Source organism: Solanum verrucosum, unplaced genomic scaffold (genome assembly GCF_900185275.1).
Source record: "Solanum verrucosum unplaced genomic scaffold, falcon-dt-bn FXZP01000062.1, whole genome shotgun sequence".
NCBI lineage: Eukaryota > Viridiplantae > Streptophyta > Magnoliopsida > Solanales > Solanaceae > Solanum > Solanum verrucosum.
The window spans coordinates 523,557-541,849 of NW_026020477.1; the positions used below are offsets into that span (position 1 = coordinate 523,557).

Here is an 18,293-nt window from a genome sequence, read left to right on the forward strand (position 1 = left end):
GTTTGACTCAATGCAAGGGCTATATGGAGCCTGTGAAATTCAGTGAAATCAGAAAAAAATAGGCGGCGTATCACCAATATGATTCGGCGATATCAAACCAGACCACCTACGTGATTCGTAAGAAATTGATGCTTTACAAAAATAGAGGGATAAATGGTCACTCAGCGAATCGCCTGGTAGGTTGGCGAGTGCGACTAACGTCGCCGAATGGACAAAAATGGAACAACGTATTTGGCCAATAGTCACACTTCTTCATTCTTTCTCACTTTCAAACTCCATAACTTAATACCAAGGTAGTAATTTACATTTTGTCACTTTAAATTAGTATTTTATTAGCGGATTAGTTCTTGGAACTCAGATTTTTGTTGCCGCCTAGCATTACAACTTTGTTTTGCTCAGCAAAAATGTTAGTTTCTGAAAACCCTTCGCTCACTCTCGGAAAGATAGACCTCATTTGCAATCTAGGAGTCCAATAATGCATGTTATATCTCTCTGATATGAGTAGAAATTTTCAAGTGCCTGCTTTTGTTTTGTAAATTGGGGCCTATTTGCTTTTAATGTTCAACTTCCTTTTTTCACTCTGCTTACCTTGAATCTAAATGTGGAAAACTATGCATAATGGGTGTTGACCATGAATGGGTGCTATGGGTCTAGGCTAAATTTCATTAATGCTTGGTTTAATTTTGCTTTTAAGGTTTGTGCGATTGATTTTGAAAAGTGAGTTAAATCTCAGGCACGTTAAGTCAGTCGGGGAGCTGAGTTGAGCTCGCCAAATCACTCAGCGGTTCGGCCCCTAGACCTTAATTGCCTTTAAATTCTTATCTTAAGTGTTGTGGGTTCTGTAACTTTCGGCGGACATACGTATGATCACCAAAGAGGTTTGGCGATTCGCTGATTAGATCGGTGAGTCTGTCTGAAATTTTGTGCTATAGTGTAATTACTCACTATTCTCTCTCTAACGTTTTGCAGATATGGCCAAAAAACCGACTAGATAGAGGGAGAAAGTAATTGTGACAAGAGAAAATACACCTCCACCCAGGGGCAAGGCTACCACAACATCAAAAAGTAAGGGAAAGGGTAAAGCCCTTGAATTATCTGATGCAAGCTCTGATAGCACAGGCTTCTACACTACCGAGCCACCCACATATAACAGTGAGAGTCCAGAGTCTGACGAAGATTACCAAACAGAGGCAATGAGGGCAGAGTTACGATCCAAAAGGATACATGATCCATATCGGATCAGATATAGTCAATCCACCACTCCAACTCCTCCATCTCCAGGGAAAGAATTAGTGTTGGTAGATCCAGTACAAAGTCCCAAACATGGATCTATGAATAGATCAAAAGCGGATGGTCTGAGGACGATCATTGAGGAGAAATGACTTTCCATAGATGGGGTTATTGATAGGTATCCAGAAGTGGTGTAGTGCCTGAAATACCACAAATTCCAAATCTTTACAAGACATCGCGGCTCTTACATACCAAGCTGGGTTAGAGAGTTCTACGATGCATACAATGCATTAGTACCTCAATGGAAAAGGCTAGTCTTATCTTTTAAAGTAGTTGACCACGTGGTTGTCAGAGGAAGGAAGGTAGCATGTGACAGTGAAACTATCAACATAGCTTTGGGAATGTCCAATAAGATTAATGACCACTGCCAGCACTTGATCAGGACACAGAAGCTGGATGCAATGAAAAAGTGGTTAGCTCTACTAGTCTCATATGATAATGCTCCGACATGGTTAGCAGAAGGAGTTCCAATTGAGAAGAAAAAATTGAACATAGATGCACGATACTGGTTTGGATTCATCAGCAGCAAAGTTATGCCATCACAAAATGAATCAATTTTTCGTCATGCTAAGGCAGCTTGTCTTGGATGCATCATGGAAAAAACCAGGATAAATCTTGGGAAGATCATTTCCTCTGAAATCCATATGCGTGCAAAGCAGGGCCAGACATCTCTCTATTTCCCAGTATTAATCACTGAATTATGCAAAAGAGCTTGGGTGCCTGGAGATACAACGAAGGATATGGAATTGGCTGCCACCGCCTCCACCAGTATCTGAAAGATCGAAGCTGAATATCTTAAGGACCAGGCAGAAAAGAAATAGAAGGAAGTTGTGACCACTAGATCTATACCTGCAGAGGCATATTTGCCTACTCCGGCCCCTAGGCCTTCAGGTATATCTTATGTCACTACCACTTCTTTTGACTCTACAGGTTCCTCTCCTGCTTCATTACCACCTAGACCCTCAGTTGTTGTTGCCCTCTGTGAACCGATCACTCAAGCATCCGTGATCTGAATGGGACAGCTTGCCCAAACTGCTAATTATCGAAGTGCCAACATAGAGAGCTCCATTCTAGGCATGATTCAGGTTCCCTCGACAATGTTGTTAGACCACTGAGCACTACTATTGATGCTCTAGAGGCAAGGATGTTAGTGTGTAAACATGATCAAGGAGCCACAGAGGAAGTAACAGTTGTAAAGGCCACCATTGCAGAGTTAAAGAAAGATGTGGACTACCTAAATTCCACTGATATATCCATGATCTTTGGAATAGTGGAAGTTCCAAATATGCCCGAAATACCTCAAACTGCCACAGAACATGGAGATGGAATAGAGCATATAGCTGATCCTGAATCGGAGGCAGAAGATGACGAAGAGATATTTGAGGAAGCTACAACGGATGACATACCCGAGACTGAAGAAATCATGATAAATGTTGTTGTGCAAGTTTCTTTAGCAAAGTCTCTTGATGCGGGATCCAGTGGAGTTGGTCCTTCTGGTGGTCACTCCAAATACTGATGCCATGACAGATGAAGCAACCGCATAGCCAGGATACCCTCTTTACTTCTCTCTGTCCTTTGTTATCTCTAAAATCTTGGTAAATTTTATTTGCATTTGAGGACAACTGCTTTTATTTGGGGTGGGGTGAGGCCCTCCTTGTTTTGGTGTACATTTAGGCTATCTATTTTTATTTTTATTTTTAAATTGCTTTGTGATTGTTTGAGCTTGTGGCTCCACTTATTCTTTATTGCAAACGATTTTTGACCCTTCCAAAAAATTTTGAATTTTTCGTACGTCTTTGCCACCCTTCGTGAGTTAAATGTGGTTGTTCTTTTGCAAAAATTTAAGTCTCGGTTTTGATCAATCCCAATGACTTGAATAGTGCTCTCAATTGAACGAACATGAATGTATGGCTACAATGAGGCCAAATGAAGTTGGATACACAATACGTGAACTCGTTGCATCTCGTTGTGATTAACCATTTATCGAATTTATTCTCTTGTAATGACCATTGCACACTAGCAAAAGTAGGTAGTCTTGTTTGACTTTAAGTGTTGATGCCTTGTGTGAATAGCTTTCTTTGAAACTTGCATGAATAAACCTAGAATTTGCCTTGTTAGTCTGATTGATTTAGAAAAGTGTCCTCTTGAGATGATCTTAGGCAACTTTAAAGAGTATGAGCCAAATTTGACATATACCTCTTTTGAGGCCTACCCGTGAGCGTGTAAAACTCTTTGAACACCCTGTGAGCGTTACCATTCTTTGGAAGAACCTTGATGAGCCCTACACCTTACTTGAACCACTACCTACAATCCTCTTGAGTTGTGGTTTAGCAAATAGCCAACTTAGGCCAAGAGCCTAAGTTGGGGGTGTGATGAAAGGGAAAATGAGAAGTCAAGAAATGCAAGAAAAGTCCCCCCTTAACCCATGGTATTGCATAAAAATGGAACCCCTTCAATTCATTTCAATTAAAAAAATGAAATGTGGAATAAAGTACGAAGGGAATCGGGTTTCAAGCGATCCATGGAGGAGAATAAAAAGGTAACTTAGAAGCACTAGAAAAAGAATTGATAAAGGAAAAGAAGGGAATGACTTGAGAATGCCACAACTCACGAGGAAAAACTCACTGAGCCTAAATGACCATACCTTTGCACTCAGCCCCATTTCAAGCCTTAGAAAGACCTTTTTTATCTTGAGTAAGCCGAATCGAAAGTCGATTGGAAAATAAGGGCAAGCCTATGGGTGAAAACATGCATTGAGTTCCTCTTTTTTTAGTGTTAGCGTTTCATCTGATTCCTGATCTTGAATGGATTAACCTATGTGTGCGAATATGGAATCATTCTTCATGTGAGGGCATTTAGATACTTTTTTTTGAGCTTGAACTTACACAAGTAGCAAGTATTTTGAGCATGAGAATATTTGGTAATGGTGTGTCACAACATGAATCTTTGAGTACAAAATTGATCCTTGCATAAGTAAATTGAGTATTATTGTGTGCACTCATGATTGAGTCGTGTGTAGCACTATTTGAGAGATCCTTTTTGAACGGCTGAACTTAAGCTTGCTTGACGACAAGAAAAGTTTAAGTTGGGGGTGTTGAAGAGTCCACAAATTGGACTAATTTAGGGCTTTATTTTGGTAGAAATAGTGTGCTCGAATGCTTATTTTGTCTCAATATCTGATGAAAACTATTAAGTTTCAGGTATTTGAAGTTTAGTGGAAGCATGGACACTTAGGGGCAAAAAGGAGCAAAAAGGCTGAAAAGAACGAAGAAGCTGAAGCATGAGCATCGCCAAGAACCTTTGGCGACTAGCCGAAAGGACATACTTCACCCTTTTTTCCAGTATGCAAAGCCCTAAAGGATGAGGATCAAAAAGGCGATGAAAGGAGCAGTTGGCGCTTCGCCGAATAGTTTCACGAAGCATTACTATACCGCCCAATGGTCTAGAACGTGAAGATGCCGAAGGCAAGCATGAAACAACGATGAAACAGAAGAAGGGCGAGTTGCCGATGTCATTCGACGGCATTGACTAACTTCGCCGAAAGATCCGCCAGCACTATTTTCTGAAGTCTATAAATACTAAACTTGTTATTAATTTTTAAAGTTCCGAACCATTATTATTATTTTCATAATAGAATAGTACGTTTTTAGATATTTTCTCTCAAGTTTGGAGAGGGTTTTGTGGGAGACTTGAAGAGAGAAGGATTTCATCTTTCCCAAGTTGGAAGTGGGTCATCTCCATTCTTCTTCCTATGCTTAAATCAAGGTTTAATTTCTTATACCCATTTTATTTTAGTATCATTTTAGGTGTATTTTGTTATTTCTTGATGTGTGGCTAAAAAGCCCCATTCTTGGGGTATGATTTAGCAAATATGTGTTGATATTGTTGTTGAGTCTTGCTTGCTGATAGGGTAGATGTATTTTAATGGTGATTTCACCTAGTGGTTGTGGTTTAATTTAATGGGTTTTTAGTTGCAAATACAAACCACCCGTGTGTTTTCGGCTTGCCCGAGAGGGAGGTCACGAAACCAAGACCACTAGACTGATGGCCTAAAGAGTGGGTCAACATGAGGTTTAGCCCGAGAGAGTGAGCCCTAGTCCCATATCCTAACACTCAGCTCAAGAGAGTGAGTGGGGTAAGGCGTAGGTTGGTCTTCATATAGCAAATGGGTGTCCAAGAGGAACCCATTTGAAACGGGGTAAGTTGCCCGAGAGGGAACTTATTTCCATCTAAAGCTTAGTCTAGTCACTATTATCCTGCAAATCTCCTATTGAAAGCATGTACCCAACGATTTATCTCAACTTGTATTGCGGTCATATCCCAAGAACATTTCCCCATACTTGATTTTCTTGTTAATTTTTGCTACTTTTACTACTTGTGACAAAACCCCCAAATTGATATTTGACACTTTCGTGTCACCCCATTTAATATACTATGTTTTTAATCGTTAATGTCTTTAGCTACGACTAGTTAGAACTAAATTTTATTTTTCTATTAAATCTCAAAACCACTCCCTTGGGACCCGACCCCAACCTTTAGTTGGGTTACTATACTTTCGACGATCGTAAACACTCATATCGTAAGTTAGTTCGTTAGTCACGATAAGCATCACAAGACTTTCCAAAAACTAGCTGATACAGAGACATACCAATCAGGGTTTTATATGCGGTACGATATGCACATAGTGCGTCATCAAGCTTTAGAGACCAATCAATTTTATTAGCATTCACTGTCTTGGCCAAAATGCTCTTGATCTCCCGGTTGGACACTTCAACTTGACGGCTTCTTTGGGGATGATATGGAGTTGCTACCTTGTGTTTCACACCATACTTACTCAATGCAGCTGAGAACCATTTATTGCAAAAGTGGGATCCACCATCACTAATGATAGCTCGAGGAGTACCGAATCTAGCAAAGATGTAGCATTTCAGAAATTGAACCACATTTTTCCCTTTAGTGCAACCGCTTCCACCCATTTAGAAACATAATCTACAGCCACCAAGATATACTTATTACCAAACGAACTCACAAATGGGCCCATGAAATCTATTTCATAAACATCAAACAGTTCAACTTCTAGAATGGCAGTGAGGGGTAACTCGTGTCTTTTGGATACTCCACCTTGCTTTTGACACTGAGCGCATTTCTTCACAAATTCGTATGCATCCTTGTAGAGGGATTGCCAGTAATAGCAACTTTGCAGAACTTTAGCGGTTGTACGCACACCACTATGTTGACCCCGCACCAGTGAAGCATGACAAGCATAGCGAATTTCTAATGCTTCTTCTTTCGGAACAAACCTTCTAATGATGTGGTTTGCACACTCTCGAAACAAATATGGTTCATCCCAAAAGTACTTTTTAACGTCGAACATGAATCTCTTTTGTTGGTAGAAGTTCATTTCATCTGGCATTAATCCACGTACTATGTAATTGGAGAAATCGGCATACCAAGGAGGTTGGTTGAGAGTTACTGCAAACACTTGTTCATCGGGAAAAAAAATCATTTATGTCAACCTCAGGTTCATCATTCTCCTTACCCTCTACTCTTGATAAGTGGTTAGCTACCTGATTTTCACAACATTTTATATCTTTGACATCAAAGTCAAATTCTTGTAAAAGTAATACCCACCTTATCAACCTTGGCTTGGCATCTTTCTTTTCCATTAGGTAACACAGCACAGCATGATCACTGTGAACAACCACCTTAGTACCTAGCAAGTATGCCTGAAATTTCTCAAATGCATAAACTATCGCAGGCAATTCTTATTCAGTAACGGTATAGTTACGTTGAGCACTATTTGGAGTCTTGCTCGCGTAGTAAATTGGGTGAAATAGTTTGTTGCGTTTTTTACCCAGCACAACACCCAATGCTGTTCCACCTGCATCACACATTACTTCAGAAAATTCTGACCAATCAGGGCTAATGATGACCGGGGTGGATACCAACTTCTCCTTCAAGCACCTGAAAGCCACCATACAAGCATCATCAAAATGGAATTTCACCTCTTTCTCTAAGAGTTTGCATAGAGGATGTGCAATCTTTGAGAAGTCTTTGATGAACCTCCGGTAGACCTAAGAAACTACGAACCCCCTTTACTGAAATTGGTGGTTTGTAATTCTCAATCACTTTAATCTTCACTTTATCAACCTCCAACCCCTTTTGTAACACTTTGTGACCAAGTACTATCCCTTCTTTAACCATGAAGTGACATTTTCCCAATTGAGGACCAAGTTTGTCTCCACACATCTTTGGAGAACTTGTCCTAAGTGTTCCAATCATGCCTTAAAAGTATCCCTCACAATCGAGAAATCATCCATAAATACCTCCATTGAATCTCCACCATGTCAGCAAAAATAGATAGCCTACAATGTTGGAATGTTGCCAGAGCATTGCATAATCCGAATGGCATCCTTTTAAAGGCAAAAGTCTAATAGGGACATGTGAAGGTGGTTTTCTCTTGGTCTTTCAGGGGCGATGGAGATTTGGTTGTAACTAAAATACCCATCCAAAAAGTAATACCCTCTTTCTAAGAGTCGATCAAGCATTTGATCCATGAAGGGCATGGGAAAATGATATTTTTCAGTCCACGAGTTTAACTTTCAGTAATCCATGCATACCCTCCATCAAGTCACTGGCCTGATAGATACAAGCTCCCCGTTTTCATTTGGGACCACTGTGATACCTCCTTTTTTTGGTACATATTGCACCAGACTTACCCATTTGCTATCCGCAATAGGGTAGATCACACCTGCATCTAACCACTTTATTATCTCATTCTTCACTACTTCTTGCATTGGTGGGTTCAATCTCCACTGATGTTCAACACTCGGTTTACACTCACTACCAAGCTAAATTTTGTGGGTATAAATACCAGGAGGAATTCCCACTATGTCAGCTATGGTCTAACCTATAGCTTTGATATGCTTTCGTAACATCTCAACGAGCAATTTCACCTGCCATTCAAGCAAGTCAGCCGCAATGATCACCAGTACAATGTTATTTACCCCGAAGAAAGCATATCGGAAATGGGGGGAAGTGTTTTTAATTCCAGAGTTGGTGGTTCTTCTATTGATGGCTTTGCGGGAGGACTCTCTCTATTTTTCAAATCAATGTCAAACTTCAATGGAGTCTTTGAATACCCTCCCAAACCTAAAAGAGCAACTACTACCTCTTCATAGCCTTGAATTTCAAATTCATCATAGTTAGAAAGCACGGCTTCAAGAGGTTCGCTCATGCAAATCAAATGGCTCACGCTAGCCACCGCCTCATCAATAATATCAACATTGGACACCACATGAATATCACTTGGGTGTTTCATTGATTTACAAACATTGAAGGTTACTTCATCTTCTTTCACATGAAACTTCAATTCTCCGTTTTCAACATCCACCAATTCGCTTCCGATTGTTAGGAATGGTCTTCCCAAAATAATGGGAATTTCAGCATCTATTTCACAATCGAGAATGACAAAATCAGCTGGGAAAATAAATCGATCAACCTTCACCAAGATGTCATAAAGTATCTCCATGGGATGTTTGATTGAATGGTCTGCCATTAATAGTCTCATTGTGGTTGCTTTCGGTACACCCAACCCAAGTTGTTTGTAGATCTTATAGGGCATTAAGTTGATGCTTGCTCCCAAATCGCATAAGGCTTTAGCAAATATGAGCATGCCAATGGTGCAAGGAATGGTGAATGCCCCGGGATCTTCTGTCTTTTTTATCAGGTCCTTAGTCATAATTACACTACAACTATGGGAAACTTCAATTGTCTCAAAATCCAAGCTCTTTTTCTTTGTTGTTAACTATTTCATGAACTTGGCATATCCCGGCATTTCCAAAAATGCCTCCACAAGGGGGAGATTAATTGATAATGTCTTAAACACCGATAAGAATTTCTTGAACTTCTCATTCTCATTCTTCTTCTTTAGGCATTGAGGAAATGGGGGAGGTATTTTGGGCAAAGGTTGGATGACTTTGGGATTGGAACGTGTTGTTCCACTTCCTTTTGTGGTTCTTTGGCACTGCTTTGATGGATAAATATCTCTTGTTCCTCCATGCCTTTATCATCTCCATTCTTTTGAGCTTCTTCATTTCTCGTCACATCACATATTGCTACTTTTCCGCTAAAAGTAACCACAACCAGCTCTTTATTGTTATTTTCCATTGAAAACTTTGGTTCCAATTGTGCTGAAAGTAAACTCAACTAACTTTCATGTATCTTGATGGCATCGGCATGAGAGTTCACTTTACTATTTAATGATGAAAAGTCATCTTTCATCCCTTTCAACAAATCATCTAAATCTTCAACTTTATCAAGTATGCGCGACAACAAGTCATTCACCCGAGGACTACTTGCACTCTTTTTTTATTTTGGGCTCTCACTCGAGTGAGTATGGCTCTCATCATGATCATATTCCCTTCTCCAATAATCACCTTGCTCAGCCCAATCTTGATAGTATCCCATTTGCTCTTCTCCATTGTGATAGTTCCAACCTTGATTTTCGCCTCGCTATAGATAGTGTGGGTAGAAGCCCTCCTCATATCTCTTAGAGTCCCAACCTTGATTCTCCCCCAGCCTTGAGTAACCGGAAGAAGAACCCTCCTCAACCTTAAACACTCCACATGTCTCTTTCATATGCTCTTGTAGAAATTCCATTTGGGCCAACATCTTCTTGATGTTTTCATCCCCCCCCCCCTCTCTCTCTCTTTATCAACTTGCTCTTGCATTAATCAAAAACAAAATGGAGAAACTTGATCCTCTTGGGTGTACCACACTTGGTATTTTAGTCATGTCATTAAGAAGGAACGAAGCCACCTCGAATGATTGTAACATTATTCCTCCACGTACCAACTGATCAGCCACTCCTTTATTAACGGAATCAAGACTGCGGTAAAAATATTGGAGTAATAAATCGTTTGGTAACCCATGAGTTAGGCATTTAAGTAAGAGTTTCTTAAACTTCACCCACGTTTCATGGATCGGCTCTCCCTCCCGTCGCTTGAAACCTTGAATATTTTCCCTAAGTTTCATCATCCTTAATGGAGGAAAGAACCATGTGTTGAATGCTATATTCAGCTCCTTCCATGATGTGATGGAATTGTTTGGTAACTCAGCTAACCACTTTCTAGCTTTTCCCTTTAAGGATAGTGGAAATAACCGCATCCAAATTGACTATTGCGACACATTTTTCAATGAAAACGGGTTGCATACCTCTGTAAAATTTCTAACATGTTCATGCGGGTCTTCGTGTTATAGCCCTCCATATAGTACTCTCAATTGGAGTAGATGAAGAGTTGTGATAGTGACTTCAAACATCGCATTCTCATCAGCTTGTGGGATGCAAATTTGCATCCATCCCACCCGATTGAGCTGGGTTGTAAACACTATTGATATCGTCAATACCATCCCGATGACCTGCTTGACTATCGTTCATCTCTTCCTCACTCATGTTCACTTCTATGTAGTCCAACCAGCACTTACACAAAGCAAAAAAATCTAATTCAACTACAACCAACAAATTTGAGAGTGTCAAATCTTCAATCAAAGAACTCTAAGTAATTCTACTCCACGGCAACGGAGCCATTTTGATTTCACGTATCAGGACACTTCATCCAATACTAAGTGCCAACGATCGTTAGTCAGTACTATAACCCAACTAAGTGAGTTCTGGTCAAATCCCACAGGGAGTAGTTTTTTTCCTTTCAAATTCAATGATGAAAGTATGACAACAATCTCTTCAATTGAGCAAATATTTCACCTTTTTGGTTTTAGTTCCAAATATCTTGTTTTTATTATCCCTCCAATTTCACACTTCAACACGAAACGATCAAATAGTAAAGTAAAACTTGGGGTAATGACCAACCAATTGTCGAATTCTAACTTAGTGGGTGAATATTGATGCTCACAATAGGATAATTTGTTGTGGGTAGGTTGTACCATATGTAAAGTAACTTTTTCTCGAACAATTACCTTTTCTCTGTCGAATTCTCTCGAACTTCAACACTAACCGGAAGATGCCCTGCCCTTGGTCCTCATAAAATCTACTCTCTCGAGTTGGATACAAAGGATAGATCCCATATTTCACTCTCTCAAGCTGAAATCATGGTAACCCACTACTAAGGATGTTAAGATTGCTACTTTGGCTCTGCAACTCTCTCTCGAGCAAGTGCACAACACTGAACTTGTTACACTAAACATGCAACACGACTTAAAAATGTAGCAGCAACTCAGACCCACTACAAATTAACACCATTATTTCCAATTCAACGACACCCACTTAGTAAAACTCAACAATTGGCTTCATAGTCAAAACCCCAAGAAAAGGGTTTTAGCCACTCATATTAAAAATAAGAAAATTAACAACTGTTATGTTTTCTACAGCTGGGTAATTGAAATTCAAAAGTTTAGGAATTGCAAAATCTTCTCTATTACAAAATCTCAACCAAGAATCTTGCTAAAATCCCTTGTAAACCACAATGGCAATGTTTTTGCTCTCAATTTTCTATTTCTCCTTTTTCTGAGTGAACTTCTCTCTCTAGCCAAAATTAATTTAAACAAGTCTGATGTGTAACTGTTTAAGATCACTCAGCGAGGTAAGTCGGGCTTAGCTGACAGATCGGTGACTCGCCAATTGTTCTTCATCTCGCATTCATTTTCCACCTCTTGTTGGTCCGGCTATTGTAACGTTAGGCGATCCATATCGGGATTGCCGAATCATTCCGCGAGTCACCCATTTTCCTTCTATCTCGCCCATCATCACTTGTTTGAATCTTCTTCAGCACTTTCGGTGATCTGGTCGTCCTTCGCCAAATGGATCGGCGACACGCCGAATGGAATTGTTGCTCGCCAAAGATACCCCTAGTTTAGCTCCAGCATTCTGTAACTTTAGGTGGTATCATGGCAATTTGGCGATTCGCCGAGTTACATTGGCGATCATCGGGTCTTCATTTATTCATTCCTTTAGCTTGCTTTGTTCCTTTTTGCACATTAGTGTTCATGCTTCGTTCATAAATCCAAATACCTGAAAATCAGGGATTTTACATCAGTTATTGGCACAAAACATGCATTTGAGGACACTAAATCTATTAAAATAAATCCCTAAATGAGTCCAAATCGTGGACTCATTAGTGTCACACACCTATTTTTTCAAATGATGTTTTGGAAAAGAGAATTTTTCCGATTAAAGTTACATTTTGAAAAGAGATTATTTTTTATTCAGGATCGCTACTTGAAATTGAATATTGGTGTTCAAAGTCACCTTATTTAAATTCCTAGTGTAAATAAAACTGATTCTTTATTTTGTTGGTGTGCAAACTAGAAATTTATGTAAGAAATGTTGTTGACCAATGGAAAGGTATCAGACACCCCTCGAGTCCCGTGGTTCTAGCACATCTTCTTTATTGACTTATGTAAGGCTAGAAATAAATTTTGTATATATTATGTTTATAAGCTTAAATAAAAATGCTTATGTCCCGCATTCTTTGATTTATTTTAAACATATTTAGATCTGTCTTATTTTATTAGTGTGTGGCATATTGGTAGAAGTGCTTTCCAACCTTGCCATTAATTACCAATTCATGGATGTGTCGCACCTAATATTTGTGTAATGCCCTTCAAATCATATAGGCTATCTGTTATTATTATCAATATAATTATGTTCCTAATGTTTCAATTAAAAATATTTTAAAAATAGATCAACATACACAAATTAATTGAAAACTCTGATTAAGATTCATTACTAAAAGGAAATGCAAAGAAAGTTGCATATTATATTTTATTTTTTACTAAAAAAATGAACACTGTATTATTAAGCATACAAATTGAAGAAGCAACTTAATTCATTATAACTAAATCTTATCCAAATATCAATTAATTACATATAGTAGAACGTTAAGTTTTGTGATTCAATCAACAACAAGATAAAAATACCTTTAAGCATGCATGAAATAATCACATGTTATACAAATTTTGCTCTAAATTTAATGATATAAAAATTCTCAATCTATTTCATATTATAAGGCGAAAAATTAAGCACACATGAATTTGAGCAACTTCATAATATTGGAATCGCATCTTATATAATTATGAAATAAAATCATACAATGAAGTTAAAATGTTACCTTTTGTGAAAATTAATTCACAAGAAGAAAAAAACTGCAATGAGGAACCACGAAAGCAAACCTCGAACTCAACCTTTATTTTTTTTATAGTTGTACGTGTGTCCTTTGTTTTTTTTTTCTTTTGATGTTTCTGTGTGATTGTTTTATTTGTGTAGTCAATTGTAGTGTAGGATGTATTTGGATGTGAAGAAAAAGAAATGTGTGGGTGGGTGGATTTGGTGTTGCTGCGTGTAGGATCGGAGTCTTTTTTTTTATTTGTGTTTTATAATAGGTTGGGATGGGGAGTATGTGAGGGTAAGAGTGTATAGTTATGGGATAATGGGGTAAGAAAATGGGTGAGTGGAATAGTTTAGGGTAATAATTTTTTAATTAAATATATATAACAATAACAATAAAAATATTAGCTAAATATTTTTGAACTAATAAAATATAAGAAATGTTAAATAACTAATCTAATAATATAATTAAGAAAACAATAGCTTATTTATTAAAAAAAAAACATATATTTTGTTTTGTAAATTTGGTTTTCTTCTTAATCAATTGAAAACCAAGACTTGCACTAAAATGTGACTCTATTTTGGTGGTTTTCAAATCTTTTAAAATAAACTTACTAAAATTAGATAAAGATTAAAATATCTAATTTAACTATAAATGAAATATTTAAGCATTAAAAATAGTGTAAAACATCAAGTACGGTCAAAAATCATGTGTCTACAAGTAGCATTTTTTTATTTTATTGTCAAGGTGATAATTAGTTGTATATGTAGTCTTGTCTGTTCATATGGTCATGTCAATCGTTGATAAGCATGTGTTAACTTGAGAAGTTGAGAATTTGCACTGATCTTGATTGAAGAAAGAGGAGGGTGTCGTGTGTATAAAATAAACTGTTAAAGCCTTGTGATTGTCGTACGTTCTTAGTTCTCTTTAGCTAAGTTTATCGTGATGTGATAGTTGTGTCTGTCACTGGAAGAAAAGAAACAATTTTAAGTTGAGGGTGTTGATGTGTCATGGACTTACAACACTTTTGATGCTTAAAACATAAGATTTGTGCAAATTCTCCAGCACTTTTTATTAGATATGATGTGTTTGTGATTGTTTTGCAGGAAAATAAGACTCGGAGACTAAGTCCTTGAAAAGATGAGGTTGGTAGATTTTCTGAGAAAATTATGAGCCAATCTACGAGCCATAGTTTGAACTAGGAGTAGTGGTGGCAAATGGGTGGGTTGAAAATGGGCCAACATAAAATGGGTAATAATTCAACCCGCCCATATTTGATATGAGTAAAAATGGATTATGTAACAAACGGGTTGGGTAAAATACTAGTTTACCCATAATCTCATGAATAAATAGTACTCTACTTAAGAATTCAACATGGAGAAGATATTTTAGTCTTTTTTTAGATGAAAAATATTCAATATACTTTATTTCGTTATATTGTATCATAAAACTAAAAAGAAAAAATCCTATAACTTTCCAATATAAAATAAATTTATGTAATTACAAGGGAAAAATATTTTTAATTTCAAAGTAAATGAATATTTGAATTTTAGGACTAAAACATGCTTAATGCACTTAATTTAAGCAATGTCCATACTAATACATGATTTGCTTATTTTACACTATTATTTGTTATCCAATATAAAATTAAACTAATAAAAAAAAAAAATTATAATTAACAAAAGAAATGTACATTTAATATATATATTTTTTGGAGGGCCAAAGACTTTCATCTTTTAAATTATAGAGAAAGAATAATTAGTTTTTATACAAGACATATTAAAAGGAAGAAAAGTTACAATATTTTTAGTGATATCATAAATTTTGAGTGAATAAAAGTTAAAGCTTAATCCATTTGGCTAATCCATATTTTACCCATATTTTTATGTGTTAAATATGGGTATCAACCCATATTTTACCAATAGAAAAAATCACTCACCCAACCCATTAAAATATGAGCCGGTTAAGTGGGTTACCAAAACATGGGCTCATTTTGCCGGCACTAACTTGGAGCAATAGATGGAAGTGGTTGAAAATATTCAGAAACAATGAAAAGCGGCATGAGTTCTATGAAAGAGACAATAAGACCCGTAAATGGCTCTACAAGCCGTAGAAGGGAGTCGTGGTTGAGATTTAGAGAAGGGGCAAAGAAGTCTAATCCCTACGAGGGAGGATTACGAGCCGTAAAAGGTTGCACGAACTGTAGTTCATGTCCATGAAATAAGTCCTGAGACTATGAAGATCATGTCATCTATAAAAGGCTTCCACGAGCCATAAAATGTACTACGACCCATGGATAGGTTCATAGAAGTTGTCGATCCCAGTTTTTCTTTTTTTTGTTTAGGATTGGATTTTAATGTCTATAAATACTTTCCTTGCGTTTTCTTTTATACTTTCTATTCGTTTTAGTTATGGGAATAGAAGAATATGACTATTTTGAGTTGATTATTGAATTTTGAAGAGATTTAACAACTTCGATTCATGACTTTTGACTTTGAATTTCAACTCAATATTTTGGGTTTCAACTATTCATCTTCAAAGTGTATGGTTATGCATAACTTATTTATCATTGATTGTTGTCATACAACTATGAGTAGCTAAATCCATAACTATGGTTGTGGTAACCATGAAGAATTAACGAAGTATACCTAATATATAGTAATCCTTGAAAAGTATGCACACATGTATTATTTGTCCCTTCGCTTTGAATGCTTTTAAACAGGGGCCTACGTTAGAAGGCACCTTATTCTTACTTACTGGACCAAGCAGGTAAAGAAGGGGGAAATGGATAATACAATGTAAATTTGAGGCTATCAATCCTCATATAATAGTTTGACCTTGTCAAGTAATAGCTGATTTGGGAACAAGTGTAAGGATTAATAAATCATAAACCCATAGACCAAGTTACGTGGTGATTGTTGCTCCCAAATACACACGCAAGTGTATATGGTCACAAAAGTAATATAGTCGCTCTTCTAGAGTGGGATTGTCGAACCTAAATGACTTACGATCAATTTATATCTAATTCAACTCAATCTACAATTTAAAGCAAGTTTAATTCAAGAATTTGATTTCTTTGATATTACTATTATGATTGCAATTATTTAGTACTTGAAAGTAACTAATAATGGCCATTTCAATTTCGGTGTTAAATCAATAAGAGGACAATTTCTGGGTTGCAACATGCTAAAGACTCATGTATCACAAATGTTTCATGGAGTTCTTATGGTTATCAAATTAGTGATTTATAGGGTTGATATTATGATCATGATCTCTCGACCTCTAACCACCCACCTCAGTTGTCTACCTAACTACATAGTCGAGTAAGGACAGACATACTCCATTATGGAGCATTTATTTTTCATCTTGTCTCTTAACCAAGAACAATGTTCATCCAGATGTTAATCCTAAACACGAATCTAAACAAGTAGTATGTAAGAAAGATCTCTCTCACGTATTCTTTGGTCTATCTACCTATACGTCTCTCGAGTTCATGAATAGACGCTAAATATGTCTCAATGGTGATCAAGCATGAAATACTAAAAGGAGAATACAAGAGTAATTTATATGATAACCAAAATCATCCATAAAAATCGACCTCAACAGTCATCCATGGCTATAGCCCTAAAAGAAAGGCTTTTAGACACTCATAACAATTAAAAACATAAACAAGATTGTTTTCAGGCAATTCAAGACTAAAGAATTAGTCGAAGATTGAAACATAAAGTAAATTGGTGTCCCATGTTCTTGCACTTGAAAAAAGAAAAAGTAACCAGATAAAATAAGTCCAGGGTTCTATTTGTAGAGTTTGGGAGACTAACCACTCCTCCAAATTGGATTCAAAATCCTTAATATGGAAATTCATCAGGAGAATCTGGGGGAGCGTGCCTACAACGCGCAAGATTTTGGCCTCAGTCACCAGGCCCTTAGGGTGATAGGGTTGACCATTAGTTATCTCACACTGGCATGGTGTGCCAGTGCTGCTTCTCAGCTCTTACTTTCTTCGTGCTCACTTTTTATAGCTCCTATAAGTTCCCGTCCAAACTCCTATGAGCTCATACTTCTTTGGGAACACCTGCATTTACTATTCTTATATGTTAGTGTGCAATCATCGCAATGTTCATCAAACAAGGTTTATGAGATCATTTGTCTTAATTCAATCAACTAGTCACTCCAAGACCAAGTCTTCCGCTTTTGGCCAATGTCCAAAGCCACATAATCTATATCAATCAAGTATTCACAATAAAATTTTGGAAAAAACAATACCTAACTCATATACTTTAAAAAATGGGTCAATCAACAAAACCCATTTTCGAAAATGAAGTTTGAATTCGAAAATCAACACTTGAAAATGATACTCAAGGCCTTAGGAACTCATTGGTGAAAACTATTTCAAAAAAGGACTCAAAATCATTTCAGAATCTCCATTTTAGTGAACAACTTGAGTTATTGAAAACCCTTTCCATTTGCCAATCAAAATCCCAAATTTTGATGTTAAAATCCATAAATAACCAAAGGAAAATGAAGTTTTAAGATCACAAAAGCTTACCCAAATGATTTAGCAGAAGCAATCACTTCACAAATCACTTGCCCGTGGTTCGTTTAAGCTATATACTACAAAAAAATTAACTATTAGCGAAGAGAAATCTGGTCCCTAAAAGGCCGATTCTAGTCCCAAAAAGTCAATAGCGACCCAAAAAAACTGGTCGCTTCCCGTCTCTATCGGTCTCTTCGCTAAAAGTCAATACCGACAAGTTATTACTACTGGTCCCTAAATGACTTTGGGGACCAGGTTTAGTCTGGTCGCTAGACATCTTTAGGGACCATATATCTGGTCCTTAAGTTGTTGTTTTGTACCACTTTTTCTGGTATTTACAGACT

At 37.2% G+C, this 18,293-nt stretch overlaps 1 protein-coding gene across 6 annotated transcripts in view; it reads left to right on the forward strand.

The window, feature by feature from the left end:
• The window catches only part of LOC125809294 (uncharacterized), an 862,104-nt gene that overhangs the window by 494,264 nt on the left and 349,547 nt on the right, over positions 1-18,293 (forward strand). The window lies entirely within an intron of this gene.